The 18,820-nt window shown below is 35.7% G+C and overlaps 1 long non-coding RNA gene and 1 pseudogene across 2 annotated transcripts in view; both read left to right on the forward strand.

Moving 5' to 3' along the window:
- Window positions 1-8,188, forward strand: part of LOC145800593 (mitochondrial fission protein ELM1-like) — a 56,236-nt pseudogene extending 48,048 nt beyond the window's left edge. Inside the window, exons 6-10 of the transcript XR_014341489.1 lie at window positions 7,211-7,323; window positions 7,399-7,450; window positions 7,547-7,639; window positions 7,722-7,830; window positions 7,990-8,188. The product of XR_014341489.1 is annotated as a mitochondrial fission protein ELM1-like (transcript). The remainder of the gene's footprint in view (window positions 1-7,210; window positions 7,324-7,398; window positions 7,451-7,546; window positions 7,640-7,721; window positions 7,831-7,989) is intronic.
- Window positions 8,189-13,168: 4,980 nt separating this feature from the next.
- LOC145801242 (uncharacterized) lies at window positions 13,169-17,027 on the forward strand. Its single transcript, XR_014342423.1, has 3 exons — window positions 13,169-13,358; window positions 14,848-16,797; window positions 16,872-17,027. It is a non-coding gene; the product is annotated as an uncharacterized LOC145801242 (long non-coding RNA).
- The last annotated feature ends 1,793 nt before the right edge of the window (window positions 17,028-18,820 follow it).

An 18,820-nucleotide genomic window follows, 5' to 3' on the forward strand; every position in this document is an offset into this window, starting at 1 on the left:
TTTTAATTTATTTTATGGCAATGAACTCAAACTAAGATAGGCAATATTCACAAAAACATTCAAAACATACAGGTGACGCGTTTAAATGCTAGGTCGTTTCTCTCAAGTGACGCGTTGCGACTGCCTCCAGGTGTTTTGAAAAGTGAGCAAGGGGCGCCGCATCGACGCCTGGGTGCGGTGAAAAATGGGCAATGGTTTCCGCGCTTTTCTGGACGAGCGCGGGTAAAGAAGCTAGTCCAAGACTATAGGTTTAAGGTAGCCACTTGGAACATAGGAACCTTAACTGGTAAGACGATAAAATTGGTAGATGTTATGATTATGAGGAGAGTTAGTATAGCTTGCATACAAGAAACTAAGTGGACGGGAGAGAAAGCTAGGGAAATTGAGGATACCGGTTTTAAACTATATTATATTGGTAAGGATAGACGCCAGAATGGGGTAGGAATCATAATTGCCAAGGGTCTTGTGAAAAGTGTAGTGGCGGTCACTTAGAAATGAGATAAGATTATGCTAGTTAAACTAGTTATTGGAGGGAATATAGTGAACATTATTAGCGCTTACGTCCCTCAAGTAAGGTTAGATGATTAGACTAAGAGGGATTTTTGGGAGCAAATGGATAAGATCTTACAGGAGATACCTGTAGGAGAGAACTTGGTTATAGGTGGAGATTTTAATGGCCACGTGGGCATAGATAAACTAGGTTATGAAAGGGTGCATGGTGGATACGATTTTGGTGACAGAAATGAGGCTGGAGAGAGTATCTTAGATTTTACGTTGGCTTCTGACCTGGTGGTGGCCAATACTATGTATAAGAAGATGGAGGAGCATTTGATAATCTTTAAGAGTGGATTAGTTACGAGTCAAATAGATTACTTCTTAGTGAGAAAAGTGGACCGCCTAAAATGCAATGATTGTAAGGTGATTCCTAGAGAGAGTCTGGTCTCTCAACATAGGATTTTGGTACTAGATTTATGTTTTAGAGGGCAATACCAAGCTAAGAAGGATGGTGGGTGTCGTAGGACGAGATGGTGGGACCTAAAAGGGGATAAACTAGAAATATTTAAAAATCGAATGGATAAGGAAGGTATTTGGGACTCGATGGCCAATTGTATAAGGAGAATCTCAAGGGAAGTGCTTGGAGAGTCGAAAGGAACGGGACCCAGCTCTAGGAAAACTTGGTGGTGGAGGGAAAAGGTTCAAGCGGTAGTTAAGGCAAAAAAAGAATGCTTTAAAAAGTGGCAGAAGGATAGGACTGAAGAAAACCTTAAGAGCTATAGATTGGCTAATAATGAGGTCAAGAAAGTAGTGAGAGAGACCAAGTTGAAAGTATATGATGACCTATACACTAGACTAGATAGTAAGGAGGGAGAGAAGAGGGTATACAAACTTGCTAAGATAGGAGGGAGGAAAACAAGAGATTTTAATCAAATAAAGTGCATCAAGGGTGAGGATTCTAAGGTATTGGTGAAGGATGATGAGATTAAGGAAAGATGGAAGAATTATTTTGAGAAACTATTAAATGAGGAATATGGAGGTACGACAATAAGGGAAGAAATAGCCAGTAATACGATAAACCAAGACTATAGATTCTATCGAAGGATTATGAACTTTGAAGTGGAAATTGCACTTAAGAAGATGAAATCAAATAAGGTTTTAGGACTCAATGATATCCCTATTGAAGCTTGGAAGTGCTTGGGTAAAAAGGGAGTTGGTTGGTTGACTAGGTTGTTTAGCAAAATTTTGTTGACTAAGAACATACCAAATGAGTGGAGGAAGAGTATTTTAGTGTCAATTTATGAGAATAAAGGTGATGTCTAGAATTGTAACAACTATAGAGGAATCAAGCTAATGTGTCATATAATGAAAGTGTGGGAGAAGGTGATGGAACGCTGATTGCGAGATATAACAGAGGTGTCAGAGAATCAATTTGGATTTATACGTGGTAGGTCAACAATGGAAGTGATCTATCTTTTGAGGAGAGTAATAGAAAAGTATAAAGAAAAGAAAAGAGACATTCATATGGTGTTTATCAACCTTGAGAAAGCATATGACAGAGTGCCCCGGGATATAATATGGTGGGTGTTGGAGAAGAAAGTGGTGACAAAAGATTACATTGACGTGATTAGGGACATGTATGAAGGGGTGGTGACCATTATTATATCGCCAGCTGGAGAGACAAATGAATTTCCTATCACTGTAAGGTTACACCAAGGATCTACCTTAAGTCCTTTTCTTTTTGCTTTAGTTATGGGCGAGTTTACGATAAATATTCAGGATGATGTGCCATGGTGCATGCTTTTTGCAGACGATATTGTGCTAGTGGATGAGACTAGAGAAGGAGTTAACACAAAGTTAGAGATTTGGAGAAAAGCTCTTGAATCTAAAGGATTCCGGATAAGTAGAACTAAGACAGAATACATGGAGTGTAAATTTAGTAACAGTAACAATGAAAGTAGAGAAGTGAAGATTGAGAACTAAGAATTGCCTAAGAGTGAACATTTTCGTTATTTAGGGTCGATTATCACAATAGCGGGAGAGATTGATGTAGATGTGGCTCATTGGATTAAGGCGAGATGGTGTAAGTGGAGAAGTGCGTCTGGGATATTGTGCGATAAACAAATACCCACTAGACTAAAAGGTAAGCTTTATAGAACGACTATTAGACCAGCTATGTTGTATGGGACGGAGTGTTGGGTAACCAAGAAACAACATGTAGATAAGATAAGTGTGGCTGAGATGATGATGCTAAGGTGGATGTGTGGTAAAACTAGACAAGACAGGATTAGGAATGAGTGTATTCGAGAATGGGTAGGAGTAGCACTGATAGAAGCTAAGTTGAGAGAAAATCGTTTGAGATGGTTTGGTCATATTCAACGGAGACCAACAGAGGCAGTAGTGAAGAGATGCGATGTTGTAATGGTAGATGGAAGTGTTAGGGAACGTGGTAGGCCTAGATTAACGTTGACTAGCGTTTTAAATAGAGATATGAATCTACTTAATTTGACTAATGAAATGGTCTTTGATAGGGCCGCGTGGAGAAAGAATCGTTTGAGATGGTTTGGTCATATTCAACGGAGACCAACAAAGGCAGTAGTGAAGAGATGCAATGCTGTAACGGTAGATGGAAGTGTTAGGGGACGGGATAGGCGTAGATTAACGTTGACTAGCGTTTTAAATAAAGATATGAATCTACTTAATTTGACTAATGAAATGGCCTTTGATAGGGCCACTTGGAGAAGAAGGATTCATGTAGCCGACCCCATTTGATGGGACTTAAGGCTTGGTTTGGTTTGGTTTGGTTTGGTTATTTAAAAAATGATGCAAGAAGCAAACACATGCTAAGGAGAGAGAGAGGACTTACCCGATTGTCCACTTTCAGCGTCTTTCATGCAATACATAAAGTAAATATGATCTGCAATACAACTAACACATACAAGATACAACCTAGGCCCGGTTTGAAGTTACTATATGATGAATATGCACAAAAGGAGCAACTAAAAAATGAAAACAAAATATAAACTAAACTACATAATGATTCAAACCGGGTCATGCATGCTGATTATATGATTACAATAGATTTAAGAACATGTTGTTCTAACAAGATAAATAAAGCATGCAAGAGAGAGGTGAGAAAGTGAATAAACCAAATGACTACATGATGAGATGATGGCCTAACACCTAGCATGAAGGAATACTAAAAAGTAAAGCCTACAGATACTGAAATATAAAAGGTAAAAGTGTTTTTACTTGCTAGTTTCCTTAAACTGAAGAAAACACGAAGAAGGTAGCTAGAAAAGCTGAGTTCCTTGCTTGCAAGCCTCCCTCAAGCTTGGATTCTGAGTTAGGGTTCAAGTTCTTCTGTCCTTGGGGGTGTTTTTCAGAGGTTTAGAGTTGCTATAGGGGTGTGTGTTTCAAAGCTAAGGAAAAGGGGGCGAGAAAGTGGGTGGTTTTGGTCTCAAAAGCTCACAAAAGTTCAAATTTCTTAACCCCCTTGAAAGGAAGGGGGAGGGGCTCCTTATATAGGTTTGAGGGGGAGTGGAGAGCAAGCTAGGGCAACCCCCATCGCTTCCTCTGCCGCCTCCCTTAAAAAATGTACAAAGATTGAGTTTTTAAAAATAACTTTGTCATGCTTGGATATGCACATGCACCATTCTTGTGCGCAAGCACGAGAAAAGTGCGCACGTACCCTTTGCCATGGTACACGTGTCATCCCTGTATGCATTCCATGATCTTGGCTTGCTTGTGGCCCAAGTAAGTCCGTAGTGCCTTCTGATTAATTTTTTTGATAAAATGAGTTACTAATTTTGAAAAATACATTTGATCAAAGGAAAACCAGGCTTTCCTCTTTTTCTCAGGGTTAAGAAATTAATTTTTTTGGCTCAAAATGGGTTTAGGGGCAAAATAGTCATTTTTGTAAAAAGGTCAATTTTTGGCCAAAACGGGTTTATATAGCAATTCTAGACATCCTTAATCATTCTAAAGATGAAGTTAAGTACCATTTCATCATCGAGAGGCTTGCAAGCATCCGAAGTCTTAGAGTCAGTCAAAATGGGATGTCTACACATGCCATTCTTCTTCCTCCTCTCTTTCTATTGCTTAATTCCAACCCATTGTACCACACCGACTTCCTCTTCCCTATTAACTCTCTAAAATTACTAACTTACCATTCCTCTACCTCTCATCATTTCTTCCACTTCCACTTGTGCCCTCCATTTTTAGATGAAAAATACAAAAAAATCCAAAGAAAGCCTCGCTCTTTATTTCATCTTCTTCCCCCAACTCAACAATTCACAGGTCAACCACTTTTCCCGCCATCAATACGACCTTATCTTCATCATCCCTCTCTTTCTCTCTCTCTCCATTTGTCATCACTGTACAGTGCTCTTCCAATCCCTTCAATTTTTGCTTCAGCGAAGCTTTCATGAGATCTCCAACTTGATGCCTCTGTACAATGGTCTGGAAATACAATTCAAATAATGTATTTATCAATTGTTTACCATGCTCTATTATGGTTTTCCATTAACAATTATTATCTTAGCTTAGGCTCTCCTTTTTCTGGTGTTCTGTTGACCAATTTTTATGCTCTAATTTGGTTTTAAAAATTCGTACTTTTGGAAAAAAATCTTGATACATACAAATATATATACATCAAGATTGAATCCGCTGTATTTTTCTTTGGAGGCTGGAGTTTTACGATGCTCCAAGAAGCTATGACAGCATGGGTTGATCGTTGGTGTCACCGACATCGTCGGAAACAGCTTGGTCAAAATCCTCTCTTTCTCCGACACCCCTGGCGGCCCATAATAATTTCTAAGTATATACTAGTGGATAATATATATGCATTTACTGTTGATGAATGGTGAGAATGGGTCACTGATTTTTTTGGTGCGGAGATGTGTGTGCCGCTTGGGTTTCTTGCAGAAGTTGGAATGAAATTTGTTGGAGTTGATAGCATAGAAGGAAGAAAAAAGAAAATAGGCGTGTGTGTATTGCAGGTTTAATTCGAAAGAGAGAAGAGGAAGAAGACTACCGCATAAAGGTCAATTCACATGTTCAGTTAATAGAAGTTAGTGTGCTCTTTGGTCCACAAACCATATGGGGATTATGTGGTCATTTCTAAACGTTAGGGGGTAAACTGCACACGACCCTTTAGCACCATTGTTTTCCCACATTGGGTTTTTAGTTTGTTTTGTTGGGGGGGAGATTACAGTGAAGTTTTCCTTATAATATATAAAATTTCCCCACTAGCACCACTGTTTTCCCACATTGGGTATTCAGTTTTGTAAGGGTTTTTTAAGTTGATGCCTCTCACGTTTGCATCAAATGATGGAAGAGAGTTTTGGGTTTTAGCCTTTTATAGGGTATAATTGGCCTAATGTGGGTATTAGTCTTTGTTTTAGCTAGACAATATTCAAGGTGTATTTTGCATCTCAATTTTGATACCGTGTCCTTTTTTCCTCCTTCCACAACTTTTGTTTGCTTCTGATATTGGGTTAGCCCTGTTAATGGGAATTTTTGGTCCTGACGACAGAAAAGAGTGTAAAAGTAACTCAGAGTGGATGAGGTTGTTCAAACTCTTAAGTCTGTTTTGTTGCATAGAACTAACTTCTCTGATGCAGTTGGCATTTAAGATTGTTCAAGGTTTTCTTTTTCTTTTTTTAGATGGTAAGATTGTTCAAGCTATAGGGTTTTGTTTTTGGGATCACATTGTTCAAACTTTAGGGTCTGTTCACTTTTTTATTGCATGTATTAGTTTATAATTTAAATTTATTAGTATATTTATATCCATAAATGAGTGCCTTTATGAATTATTCAAAATCTTTTTTGTGTGTTACTACTTTGGTCTTTGCACAACCTGAAAAAAGAAAAAGCGATAGAATTGCAGTAATTGATGTTCAAAGATCCTAAAATTTTCATTCTCCTATATTTATTTATTTAGGTTAAATCTTGCAAGGTGCATGACTAGAAAATCTAACGTAGTTCCTTTTAACTTGAAATTGCTTATATTGGCGCTGTTTGGGAAACGGTGGTTGAGGCTATTATAGCCTCGTTTGAGTTATTAGCCAAAAAGCCTCCAAATCAAATTTTTTCAAAAAAAAAAAATAGGCTCAGCGTCGGACAGTGTAGGTTGTGCCTACACTGTCATAGCCTCAACTTGTTGCATCAATGGCTAAATTACCATTTTGCCCCTTTACATCAATTTAAAAAATTATAATTTTAGGGACAAATTTGTCATTTTACATTCAAACATCATTTCAACACACTTTTCAATACAACAACTCAACTAAAAATTCATCTCATCTTCTCAAACACAAAAACTAAAATAGCCTACTGAAATAGTCAAAAAGTCAAAAAGCCTCTAAAAGAGCCACTTCCCAAACGAGGCCATTATCATATAGGATCCCCTCTCACGCTTGTACATAATTACATTAGTGTTTAAAAATTATATTGTAACATCGCTATTGCAAATCTGCTTCTATGATGACTTTACTCATGGCTTGCCTGAAAAAGCTTCAATTTTAGTTAAAACTGGTTTGCTGTGTTAGTGCTTATCATTCTCTAAGTCAAATATGATTTCATACTTGCAATAGTTTATTCTTTATCGGAAGAAAAATCATAAGTATTCTTTTTTATTCACTTCTCCTTGTTGATGCTGCATCATTGGTTAACACTTCCCATAATTTATGTCATATTTATGTTGTTATTGTAGAACATTGTCAATATGGTGCAGACCTTGCAAAACAGTTGACAGCATCCCTGAAGAATGTTCGTTGGAGTTTTGGAAGCCTCAGAATATCTTTCTCGAGAAGAACTCCACTGGAGGTGTGCATATTTATAGTAATTTCTTTTATCTTAATGGAAATTGGGGCTATTGTTTGTGCATTTTGTGATCAACAGGTATTTGATATCTTAGAGAATCATCCTAAAGTTTACATTTGGGATGGCAAAGGTATATTCAATTCTTATTATCATCTGAAGGATTTTTGGAGCGCATATTTCTGAATTTCGAAGTTCATACAATGTTTGCATAATTTACACTGGTTAGATCCAAATCCTCACATGGGCATCTCACTTGGGCCGATGCTTTCATAATCACAGCTAATTCAGTTAGTATGTTCAGTGAGGCTTGCAGTACTGGGTATGTTTGAACTAGTGGTACTTCTTCAACATTTTTAATTTGATTTTCCTTCCAATTGAAATGTTAATAATTTATGCTGCAGAAAGCCTGTTTATGTTACTGGAGCAGGACGATGTACATGGAAGTTTGCGGAGTTCCACAAATCTCTGCAGGAACGAGGAGTGGTGCGACCATTCACGGGTAAAGAAGATGTGAGTTCCATACAAAGTCCAAAGTCTTTCTCTATTTATCTTGTAATGCAATTATAATAATTGCTGCACAATCAAATTATGCCATTGGTACTGCGGTGGTTGATGTTGAACAAAATCAATCTCTCCATTAAAATATCATATTGTGGTTTGATTGTGCAGATATCAGAAAGATGGAGCTATCCTCCACTGAATGACACTGCAGAGGCATCTTTTTGGGTGATTGAAGCACTTTCTGAGCATGGATGGACATTGGAACCTTGATAAGTCAGTTCCACTTCAGGTCTATACGGTGTTTGAAACTACTCCCTTTGTCTCATTTTAAGTTTGTAAGGTGTGCTTGGTTCATTTGGTTTGGTTTTCACATAGTTGCTTGGTTTGGTGTTACTTGGCATTTGATTTCTTCATAATTCCCCCCTCCCCCTCCCTTTTTTTTTCATTTTTCAGAAAAGAAAAGGTTGGGAAAAAGGTTGGTAGGGCACACCAAGGATCCTCTAGAGTATTTTTTTCCTAAAGTTTCCTAAAGTAGTGTATTGTGTGGTTGAGATTTAATGCTGAAAAATTGATGTGAGTTGTCATTAAATCTTAACCACACAATGCACCACTCTAGGAAACTTTAGGAAAAAAAAAACTCTAGATGATCCTTGCTCGGTAGGGCAGCCTTGCATGCAAAATGGAAGTGTATAACTCTCATATTACATTCCTATATATTTATCTTGGCGAGGGGGATTAACGCAATCAATAAGAAATGAATTGATATTTGTAAAACAAAATAGCGAGAAAACACAATAATTTTGTTTCTTTTCTATCTCGACGAGCTGTTACACCCTAACTCCAGGCATGACCGGCTATGGCCCACAGGGATTTAGCCTAAGGCACATATAAGCCTAAACATGAACCCAAAGTTACAAAGAATAAATGTGACGATAGCTCATAAATAAATAAATCAAAACCCAAAATCAGTGACAAGTGACAAGTCACAAGTATAAATGGTAAAACCAGTTATAATCAACTTTTGAAAATATATATTAAATGTAATACAAACCATCCATAAAATAAAATAATTTTCAATAAATCCAACCACAATATATGCACAAAATCGACATAGCAAGCTAAAACAAAATAACGAATGTCTTAGAGGTTCATGCAATTGAGTCCCGCTACGCCATGAGTCCACTCTAAGTCCTTATAATACCTGAAAGTGATAAACAACTAAGTTACTTGATAGCTCAGTGAGTAGCAACATGGATAGTAAATATAGTTATGAAAACAGGGTTCAATTCCAAAATAAGATATATCACATAACTAGATTGGCATACACTTTTGATTAAAATAATTTGTTTAAAAAAGAAGGTTCCACAGTTCGATAGTTAAAATACTCATGTCTTTCAAGAATATGATAAATGACATTTTCCACTTAAAATAGATTACAACATGAACACCAATAATTTGCTGAGTACTAAGAATAACAAGTAACATGCAATAAAGTTCTCAAGGCAATAAGCCCCTTAGATCCAATATCGAATCAAGGGTCATCCTCGAGATGGCAACCCGGGCCTTTTCTCTAAGACGATTCGATTGAAGGTCACCTAGCCTAGTCTAGGTCTTTTCCTTACAATCGTTGAGCACTAGGATCATCACGACCCAACCCGAATCTATTTCCTAGTGGCCAGAGTCACCACACACAATGGAATAATTTCTTTGGACTAAAATATACAGATGGTCCCGACAATCAATACAATTCAATTTCGCAAAATATGGTAGTTCACCATTATAAACATGAGACCATAATAAATAGTTTACAGTATACCAAGTTTACACATGTTTCGGAAATAATTTAATTTCATTGATAATATAATAATTTATCAAAATAGTTTAATCCTGAAATAACAATTTAATTTTCCAACAGTTCAAGGTAGGGGAATATTTATAAAAATATGTAGCATGCAACTACTCACCTGAACATGGTACAATATAATCCTCGAATAAAGTATGAAAGTCCAACTAGTGTCCTGAACAAAGTATTAAAATTACATGTCACTACTAATTCAAACATACTAAAAGGAATAATAAACTAAGTAACCCCAAACTAAAGTGCACTAACATAGTTCAACCCCACTCACCGTTATTCTTAAATAATACCTAAGTTCATGTTCTTCAAGGTCTCAAATTAACAATGACATGGGTTTAGATCGAAACTTAATTAAATGTGACTTTGAGATAAAACAGAATTTTAAACAAGTTTTCGCAATCCATTCGCTAACTTTGAAAATTAAAAACCCACTCCACACTGTTCAAAAAATTCCAAAACCCTCTAGATAGCAACTAATATCCTCTAAGCTTCAAACCCAATTGGTTTCACTTGATTTGCTTATCAAAATAATTATTTACAATTAATTATTTCCAAATATGTCGCTTTCTGCAGCACTTTAAAAAAATTAATGGTTCTCTTAGTATACAAGAGCAATCAACGCAAGGCCAAAAATTTTAGAAACTAGATTCATAACTGGTTCTAATGATGTTGATTTGAAAATTTTCAGATTCATACCCAAAGAGAACGCACTTTCGAAATTACTGTTTTAAACCAGTTTTCTAGACAGATTTGAACGCACTAGTTAATAGATTTTGACTCTAAAAAATTATGAGAAAATTATGATATGCAATTCAATATGTAATTAATCTACTGTAAAAATGTCAGTTTAAAATTCATCCGTTTGATATGATTCCCCTATTTTTAAAGTTTGTGATTCTGTACAAAATTTTTAAACTAAAAATTACACACATTCATTACACATAATTTATTTCCTCAAGTTTTTTAACAATGTATATATATACAAAATGTATAAAGGTACAACCTTTCCATCAATGAACTAAATCATAAAATAGAATAAGGATAAAGAACAAAAATAAAAGAAAGAAAAAAGTTAGAAACTTACCACACACTCAAAAATTATTCGTTGATTGCAACTTTTTTTTTCCTTCTCTCTCAATCTCTCTCCTGTGGTAGTGTGGCTGCTGCTATTATATGTGGTGAACAAATAAGAAAGTAGGGTTTGTGTTTATTTTATTTTATACTAGTTGGGGGTACACATAATGCTTGTGCAGGTCAAATAAATAGATAAATATACAATATATATATATATATATATATAAGTTATATGCAACTAAAATGGTAAAAGTCTTATTTATTAATTTTGTGGTATAGAGTTCAAGTCACACCCTCTTCTCTATTTTATTTATTTATTTTTAATAATAAATCTTGCCTCTAAATTAAAAACTTTCACCATAAATTTATTTTAGGTTTAAAATTAATTAAAAGACCCTCCAAATATTTTAATTTGTACTTAAAGATTTACAAGTAAAATATTTAAAATTTGTAAAATAATTATTATTTAATTATTTTATTTTATTTTTATATTTGGATTCTCATATGAACAATGGCGGACACATAAATTTGGGTAAGAGGGGGCCAAACTATGTACAACAAAAATTGATTACAAAATTTATTTTATCACATTATTATAAAAGTTTTGCACATATATGTTGTACTAAAATATTTATTTTTATAAGTATATAAATTAAATATCATTTTTAAATTTGCAAATAATATTTTCAATCAATAGACATTTACAAAACAAAAAGTACGAAAACAAAATTATAAATTTTTGTTACACGTTACACAAAATATAAGATAAAAAACTAATAATAGATAAGTACTTTTCACATTGATTGTGGTCGTAACTAACTTTAATTAAAGCCATAATTGAAGGTGTCATTTTGGGACATAACCAAAATCACCACAATAAATCATATCAAATATTATTTTGCAACATAATCAAATATTAGAATGAGATGAAATTAATTTTAATTTTATAATTTGTTAGCTCCATCAGCATAATGGTTTATAATCAAACAATATAATAATTCGTAATATTAATTCACTACAACAAAAGTAACCTATGGTGACGAAAAGTAGTGAAGAAAATAAATTTTGTCACTGAATAAGAATAATCTGTGACGAATTATAAAATTTTGTCAGGTATAATAAAAAAATAAAAATAATAGGTGACGAAATTTATTTTTGTCAACAAATACTTCTTTTTAGGTGAGGAAAAATTAAGTTTCGTCACCGAAGGTTTACCCGCTAATATTTTTTGAGTGGCGCCAAAAATTTAGACTTTTGGTGAGAAAAAAAATTATCACCAGTTATAAAATTATTAGCGAGGAATACATTTTCGTCACCAATAATTTTACATATATATTTTTTGAGAAACTTGATTTTAAATGTTTTAAGACCATTTGGTGAGAAATATATTTTTATCACTAATAATTTTTAATATTTTGAGACATTTTAGTGAGGAAATTATTTTGTCATCAATTTTAGAAGAAAAATTTTAACATATTGGGCGGTAATGGAAAAAATAGATTACTAACTTTTTTCCCCCTTTTATTTTTGTTTATCAATTTCTCTCTCTCTCTCTCTCTCTCTCTCTCTCTCTCTCTCTCTCAAAACAAAAACACAAGTTAATTAGCTCTCTAAACCTATGGTGACGGAAAGTAGCGAAAAAAATATTTCGTCACTAAATAAGAATAATCCGTGACGAATTATAAAATTTTGTCACATATAATAAAAAATAAAAATAATAGGTGACGGAATTTATTTTTGTCAATAATTACTTATTTTTAGGTGAGGAAAAATTAAATTTCGTCACCAAAGATTTTTCCTCTAATTTTTTTTGGGTGACGCCAAAATTTTGAGATTTTTAGTAAGAAAAAAAATTTGTCACAAATTATAAAATCATCAGTAAGGAATATATTTTCGTTACAAATAATTTTAAATATTTTTTTAAAGAAATTAATTTTAAATATTTTAAAACTATTTAATGAGAAATATATTTTTATCGTCAATAATTTTAATATTTTAAAATTTTTAATGACAAAATTATTTTATCACCAACCAATCTTGAGGGGGAACTTTGAGATTTGGCAGTAATGAAAAAAAAGAACCCTATTGATTAGGGATGGCAATGAAAATCTTACCCTATGGGTATCATGGAGATCCAATCTAAATATATGAATTTTCCCCTCTTTTTCAACCCATAGGATTAATTAAGTGGGTTTTTAAAATATGCATAGGAGATGGGTCGGGAATGGGTACCCGCCCATTTCCCCACAAGTTAGGGTTCTCTTTCTCAATCTCACTCAATCTCACTCAATCTCACTCTCACGGTTTCTCATTCTCATTCTCACATAGCAGCGAAGGCAACAATCTCCATAGGTTTTGCGAAGGCAACGATCTAGCGGCGGCGATCTCCGTCGGCGTTACCACGGTGATTCTCCGTCGTGGTGAGTTTCTCTCTTTCGTTCTCTCGTTCTCTCTTTCTCTCTTGTTCTGTGTGTGTTTACAAATTCATCTATTCGTCACTTTCTCAACTTCCAAACAGAGTTGTTGCTTCACAGAGTTTTTGGCACTCTTTTGCAATTGGCGAAACCTGTCTAAGAGACTTACGCATCAATCAGCAGAAAATACGGTTAGCTTCACAGAGTTGTTGCTTTGATTCATGGAAATTTTAACTCAATGTTGTTTAAAGCTATGGATTTAAATCAGTTGTGAATTCTGATGCATTTGGAAATTGTTTGGTTTGATTTCTCATGTGGAAGATGAAATTGATTTACTGTCTATTTATTTTCTTGGGACTTTGCTATGTTATGTTATGTTATGTTATGTTAAAAGGGTTTAAGGTCAAAATGGATAGCATAAAAGCTTTGTTACAAAAATGGCAATTGCCTCTGCAAATGATCAAGATCAATATAGCTACTCCTTAAGTTTTTAGGCAAATAGGTTATCTCCGTTTTGATGATTGGTTGCTTTATATAGTCAAAATAAAATGAGTGTTTTAACATTTCCATTGAATAAGAAGAGAAAGAGAAGAGAATGTTGAGTGGAAAGTTGATCCCTTTTAGCTTGTAGAGACAGAAATAGGGGTTTTTAGAGAGAGAGAGAGAGAGAGAGAGAGAGAGAGTCTTGGGATTTTAGGGATTGTTTCAGGTACTAATCCAATCTTTCAATTTTACTTTCATCAATTATTGATCAATACTGTTGAATTTTCACTTTGTTGTGTTGATCAGCTATTGAATTGGCTAATGCTCCTCTGTTCATGTAAAACTAATAAAAGAATGGATCCATTCTCCTAAGATCTGAAAAAATAAAATAAAATAATGAAAGAAAAGAAATAATAAGCCCCATATTTTTAGTGTAATTACATCGACATCTCTTTTAGTAAGGTAAAGTGATTGGAATTAATGGACATAATGGTGTGAAGACACAAATAAACAAAGTAAAGAGGGAATTTGACATCACTACCTCAGACTATGATGATCAAGAAATTGCAGAGAACATAGCTCATAATTGTAGAGTTAATGGAATTTCTCCCGTCCTTCCTCACATTAAGCGTGAGTTCTTTTTCTCTTTCATACGATAAGGAAGATAGATCCAAGAAAATATTGGTGAGGACTATCAATAAGATTTGATGCTTTTGTCCTTCATTCTCATGATTGGTGGAATTTTTTTATTTTTTTTTTCATTGTAAAATTAGACTTAGGGAATGAACAATATGACATGATAGGTATAGTAGATCCCTCGTTTGTATGTCTTCTAACTTTGCTCAATTGTTTGATGGATTGGGATCTGGTTTTTGCTAGCGATATTTTATTGTGTAAGTTCCTGATCTGAAATTGGCTTCTAAACATTTGGAAATGTACTTTACTATGAATAGGAAATCTGACTTTGACTCAATACACCACTATGTCAGACATATTTTCATCACTCTATTGTTAATGGAAAGACATTAAAGAATATAGGAAGTCCGGAGAAATGAGCTATAACTTTAGAAACAACATCGTGTATATATTTTTCTCTCAATCTTGCTGTCATTAGGAAGGTGGATTCTCCATCTCCATCTGAAATTGACTTCTAAACATTTGTATATATTTTTCTCTCAATCTGTTCTTTTCTCTCAGGTACAGTGGTCCCAAAGAGTGCCAATTCTCAAGCCAAAGGAAGGTGGATTCTCCATTGCCAATTACTTTCTTAATTAGGGGTATAGCTTCTCTTCTTAAACTGAAATGTTTCCTCACTGTCAAAGACACATTAGAAGGGACTTGCATAGTCCTGAAGCATCTAGATTTGATAATATATGTGTGAATCCACTTTACCCATAGGATATTTGACTTTTTGCATATAACCCAAAGAAGTTTCATAGTTGTAGCTTGATTCTAATGAATGATTGATTTAATTCACAGAACTCCTCCATTTTTTGGACAGAAAACTTGTTCCCAACTTACTTTAGCATATGTTAAGTGGTTTTCAACCCCTAACCAAAGGAAGTCTCTCATAATGGCTTCTATTTCTTTCAAGATTTGCTAAGGAAGGATAAAAACGAAGGACCAATAAACTTATATGCTGCTGAAAAGAACAGATTGATCAAGTTGGAGCCTACCACCATAAGACAGAAATTTAGTTGTCCAACTGTTGATTCTATTCATCATTCTTTTATTAAGTTGCTCACACTCTGCAGCTTTTAGTTTATAGGAAATCAGAGGAAACAGTAAATAATTAACCGTCAATTTCCCTTATGGTATTGGCAAAATGGATAAAAGATCAGACTTAGTTAGATTCATTACTAACTCCACAGAGGAAGGGAAAAAGAAAACTTATGTTTCTGAAGATTAGGTTGTAGGCCAGATAGAAGATGGAACTGAGATAACATACTCTTAATGATTTGGAAAGAGCCCCTGTTAACTTCACATAGAATGAATAGATCATCAGCAAATGCCAATTGAACCTAACATTTCCAATGGAAAGTAAAACCACCTTCTCTCACTCTTTGCTGCAGCATTCTATAGAAACACTCCATCACAATTGAGAAACAAGTAGGGGGACATAGGATCACCTTGCCTTGGACCCCATTTTTGCCGGGAAATAATCAACTAATTCTCCATTTATTACTACTGAGTACATAACAGTGGAAATGCACACCTTAATCCAGCCAACAAACTGAGCAGGGAAGAATCGCATGTGTCATAGATACCAATAACAAATTCCAATCTACAGAGCCATAGGCCTTGATTAAATCAATTTTGAACACACACCTTGTTGGTCCTTCATTTCTGTGATAAACTCTAACCACCTCTTGCATCAATAAAATGTTATCAAGTGAGTAGAAAGCTTATCCAGAACATAACTTTGGTTGCTGCTCTAATCTTACACCTCATCCAGGGTGGAATGGAAAAAAACACATATATAGACATGGGAGATTTTGTTTCTTGTTTTTCCTCAAAGTTGTTTCTCCCCTTTTCCACAAACCTTGTCCCAGTTATTTATTTTGGTTGAGTCACAAAGTTGATTGTCTTTTAGCCAAGCTAGAAATTAGACAAATTTGGGATGCAAGGAAGTGATACGTATGGCTGCATTTCTTTAAAATTATTGATATATTTTTAGCTCTTCTCCTTTCTGTCTAAATTGGAGAGGGGTTGTTGAAAATTGGATTGGCAACAAAACTGCAAGAGCCTCTATAGCTTGTAAATACCAATGTAATTCTTTTTCTAGTTTTCTTCTTTTTCTAAAAGTCAAAGTCAAGTCTCTAAAAGTATAGTTTTCATTTTGCATTTCAAGAAGGTGATTCTATTTCTTTCAGGTTTCTGTCTGGTGGGTTTTGTGCTTTTTTTTTCTTCTTCTTTTTGTTTATTTTTTTTAAGTTACTACAGAAATCTATCTATAGATTCTGTAAGTGTTTGATGCCATGTCTTTATGTCTGTTTTATTTTATTTTATTTTTGTTTCTTTCAATATTATTCATTTTGTGGAGTATCAAAGACTCATGTGTGCTGATTTGGATGACTACTGAGCTTGTAGATCTGTGATGATTCTCCTGATCAACATAGAAGCTTTGATGGAACTAGTAACTCTTTGGTAAGTTACTATAAATATTTTCTTTCATATCAGTAATTTCGGTTAAAAAAAAATATATAAATATATATTTGCAGTGCTGGTCATGGGTAGAGGATATTCTTGAGAGAGAGAGAGTAGCTGATGATGATGCATAAATTACTACATAAAGGTAATTTCTCTTACCCTTAATGTATGCACTTATTGCTATTGTGTAGTGAAAGATCCACCAGTGAACTCTCACCTATCTTTATTTTTAAGAGCCAAAAAAATCATGAACATGTTTATAAATAAAAAATAAAAAAATATTCCTTATCAAAGAGGATTTGATCAAGGTTTTTGTTGGGTACAAATTCATAAACAAGGCGGTCTGGACCTTCAATGGTGTAGACACCCCATTTTTGACCGACCTTAAGACTCAGACGTCACCAATTGAGCGCTTGGTGATGTTGCATGATGTGCTCGTTCAGAAGTTTCGGAGTTGCGGCCGTGAGCCCTGCCTCCGGACTCCCGAACCCTTTTCTATGCCTTGTCTCGGTTTGCGAACCAGACTCGGTTTTCTCTGTTTCTTTTCCTGAGGGGAGGGAGAGGTCCTGTAGACCATCTCTCAATGTCCGTAGGCTACATTTGGTGGCCGTAGGCCATTTTTCCCATTTCGGAGTCCGGTTCCCGGTTTTCGGAGCCGTCAGGCCGTGTGCCTCGGTTCGGGACCGCTTAACCATCTCCTATTGCTCTGATTTTTGGCATACTTCCTATTTGCTCCCTTTTGAGGGACACTGGGGGCTGAGAAACCTACTTCGAGGTCGAATGCCACTTTCGGTGCTTAACAGCCCATTTTCGGGACCTCGAACTGCGTGTTTTGGCCCCGGAACATTCGTTTTGCAATGGTTTTCGTTCATTTTTGGCAGGTACCTCTGTTTTATCACAGGGAAGGTCACTGAAGGGTGGGAGGCCAGCAATTGTTGCAGCAACCAGTTATCTCTACTCCGGAGCCTCCCGGCGCCTGTTTTCCCAACTTCCGGGCTAATGTTGAACACCTTGGAGTTAGTGTTGCCAACTTTCGACCACATATCTGTGATCTACACACTTGGGAGGACCCTAAAAGTTCATGGCCGGCCATTAAGGTCACCTGACCCTTTTGACCCCTTTCTTCCGGGCTAATGTTGAACCCCTTGGACCTTTTTTCTTGAACTTTGAACCACATATCTGTGATGTACACACATAAGAGGCCCCTAAAAGTTCATGGCCGGCCATTAAGGTCACCTGACCGTTTTGACCCCCTCTTTCCGAGCCATTGTTGAACCCCTTGGGCCCACTTTCTTGGAATTTCAACTACATGGTTGTGTTGTACACACATAGGGGTACCTCCCCAGTAGCTGACCGGCCAGAAAATCACCTTGACCCTTTTGACCCCTAGCCGGCCGGCCACCTCCAGCAAAAGTATGAGGCCGGCCTGCTTCCTTGCACTGTACCCTTTCCAGCTGTGGGGCAATATCCCCCAGATATTTTCTGTATCCGGGGGATATTTTGTGGGGGAGTTTTGCCCTCCTTCTCCCCCACCTTTACACCCCATTTTTGATCTTTATAACCAGCTGGTGGCCTTCTTCATAGGGGTTAGAAAAATTATCCTTCAAAGCTCCATAGCCAACTCCATCTTCTTCCCTCTCAATTCTTCAAAAAACCCTAAGTCCCTAACCTTCATTCCTTCTACACCACCAAGCTCTACCACCACCACCTCACCTCCAGCAGCAAGGAAGGTTTCTAGAAGGCAAAAGAAGCTGCAAATCCATCCAAGAAGCAACAAAAGCTTGAATCTTCAAGGGTAAGTTACTCTTTTAACCTTTTGACCCTTTTCCTTGATCTATTTCTAAGCCCCATTTCTTTTTGGTTTCAAGCTCCGGCCCTAACTGAAAAGGGCCATATTTTGAGCTCATCTTCACTTCTCATTAAGGGCTCAACCTTGTTTGAGCCCTCCATAATATACTTGCTTCATTGATCATCTTGTATGTCATGATTTTGCATGCTATCTTTGGCCCATGAGAAATCT

This window comes from Camellia sinensis, chromosome 10 (genome assembly GCF_055761805.1).
Source record: "Camellia sinensis isolate YWXY chromosome 10, ASM5576180v1, whole genome shotgun sequence".
NCBI lineage: Eukaryota > Viridiplantae > Streptophyta > Magnoliopsida > Ericales > Theaceae > Camellia > Camellia sinensis.